General features: G+C 52.0%; 1 long non-coding RNA gene across 1 annotated transcript in view; it reads right to left on the bottom strand.

Annotated features, from left to right (window-relative positions):
- Positions 1 to 154: 154 nt before the first annotated feature.
- LOC143017091 (uncharacterized) overlaps positions 155 to 2,500 on the bottom strand; it is an 8,887-nt gene continuing 6,541 nt past the window's right edge. The window contains exon 2 of the long non-coding RNA XR_012965585.1: positions 155 to 500. This is a non-coding gene — a long non-coding RNA (uncharacterized LOC143017091). The remainder of the gene's footprint in view (positions 501 to 2,500) is intronic.

Genomic DNA, 2,500 nt, shown 5'->3' with positions numbered 1-2,500 from the left:
CGGGGGTCCACTCAGCGTTGTCAGGAGGGTGCACGCGACCCCATTTTCAGCAGAGGAAGTGTTATTAGCGCGCGGCGGCGAGAGGTGGCTTCCCGCCACCGCAGCCGACACGCGTACACACACACAAACAACACAAAAAGACACACACAACCTGCAGCCTCATCTCCGCTGGATCACCGGGGTTTATTTCAGCGACGGCAGGGGTGTGACGGCGCAACTTGACAAGAAATCAACACATCGTACACTCCAGAGTGACAAGTCGAGACAACACACTCCAGAACCAAGACACACGGTGAGCAGGCAGGTGTGTGTGTATGTGGAGGGGGAGGGGTTAAATAAATGGACGGATCACAAAGGGACAGACGAAGGCAACGAATGATGGATTCCACGTTCTCTCTTCTTCTTCTTCGTGGCTGGTCTTCTTCCTCTTCGTTCGTCTTCTTCTTCTTCTCTCGTCTTCTCGCTCGCTCGCTCTCTCAGCCGTGATTGGTCTGTAGGCTCTGAAGGAGACGGGAGGAGGGGAGAGGAGGGAGGGGAAAAGAAGAAGAAGAAGAGGAGAGGCCATCACATTCTGATTCACATTACAGGAAACCACAGGGAGTCTGCAGCTGTGGAGACAGGCTGATGCATCATGGGAAACAGGCCAACCACAGCACAAACACACACACACACACACACAGGTACATATGACCATTAAAGTGCTTTACATAGAGAAGAGGAGGGGAGAGGAAACAAACCAGAGAAACTAATAAAAAACAGAGCCTGCAGAGGGGGAGAACGATGACATCATCTTCCTCCTCCTCTGCAGGCTCATGGTCTCAGCTCCTGGTTCATCTTTGGTCCCTCTTGTTTGTCATGTGAGAGCTTGAAGGAAGCGTGAAGAGAAAGGAGGAGGTTTTCTACAGAGAGTGAGGGAGCTGAGCCTCCAGCCGGCTCCTGTTCAGGACCAGACCACTGAGACCGGACCAGAACTCCATCCAGCACCGGGTCCTCTGTCTGCTCGTAGCTCATATGTACATGAGCACACAACAATACATGTACTGTAAGAGACGGAAGCATGCGTGACGTACACACACACACACACACACACACACACACACACACACACACACACACACACACACACACACAGACTGTAGCACTTCATCATTGTTGCGTGTGTGGCCCTTATAAGAGGTGACCTTTGACCTGCAAGCATTTGGCCTGGAGCTAATACAGCTGCTCTGCTACTGTGGTGCCACTGGGAGGGCTCCAACACACAAACACACACACACACATTCATGTTCTTATTCAGTCAAATCATAATAGACTTATTCAGCCTCAGTTGTAGCGCAGTGAGACGTTGCTGTGGAACACGACGATGTGTGTGTGAGTGTAGACTGCGGTGTAACGTTCATTCAAACTCCTGGCGGCGCCGCCTGGAGGGCAAGGTGCTGAACAACGGTGAGGAGAGGAGCGCCGTCAGCCGAGGTGACACACCACACACACACACACACACACAGACACTAATCAGCTTCCATTACTGTTTTGTGAGTTAAGGGTTTTGTCCCAAATTGGAGTTTTTCCCTTTTCACAGTTTTTGTAATTCCTGATGCTGCTGACCAATCAGAACAAGGATAAACTGGAAGAAGAGGGGGCTGGTGGTGTTGCTAAGGAGACAGTACCCGTTTTCACTCAGAGTGCACACGAGAAGAGCTGAAAGGTTTCACCGCCGTTCTGTCAGCAGCCTGAATGCAAATCCAGACGTGAGGCTTTGGAATTTTGTTTACCAAAACACTTTGAAGCCTGGCGAGGTTTCAGAATAAAGATTATTAAGCTTTGTGTGCGTGTGCTGATGAAACACTGGTAGCTGATTATCTCTCACTAAGCCCGTCTGCTGTGAGGCTCAGCCAGGCGACGACAACACACAAACGCACAATAACAGGAGAAGACCCGGGGTGAGGGAGCGTTAGCTGCTCTCTGCTGGGTGAGCTAGGCGGCATGCTAACTAGCTGCGTGCCGCTGGAGGGCAGACAGGCTGGCAGACAGACAGCCGGCGGGCAGGTTAGCTGCTCACCTGCCAAGTGCGGTGGAGGGCGACTGAGCCTGAGCAGTGAATTAGAGATGAACGGAGGATTCAGCTTTGCCGTTCCACTCACGTGCTAAAGTATAAAGAGGAACGGAGAGCGTCTGGAATAAAGACACACTGTCTGTTTGTGTGCTCACATGACCCTGTGTGTGTGGGCACATGTGTGTGTGTGTGTGTGTGTGTGTGGGTGTGTGTGTGAGGATGCAGGGTGTGTTGGTGCTGACGCTCTCACAGGCAGCAGTGTGACGGGACGTGATGCCTCATGCATACTGTATGAAGCATCATGAAGGTCCTGAATCTTAAACTGACCCCCATCAACCCCACACACACACACACACACACACACACACACACACACACAGCTCAAATTGGTGCCCGGGGCTGAAGTCTGGACCTCAGCCATCCACTCTGGGAGCGTTTAAAGAGGGGAGG

This window comes from Genypterus blacodes, unplaced genomic scaffold (genome assembly GCF_046128005.1).
Source record: "Genypterus blacodes isolate CSIRO-AG114 ecotype Tasmania unplaced genomic scaffold, CSIRO-AGI_Gbla_v1 ptg000266l_1, whole genome shotgun sequence".
Lineage (NCBI taxonomy): Eukaryota > Metazoa > Chordata > Actinopteri > Ophidiiformes > Ophidiidae > Genypterus > Genypterus blacodes.
This window is presented reverse-complemented; position numbering and strand designations above follow the sequence as displayed.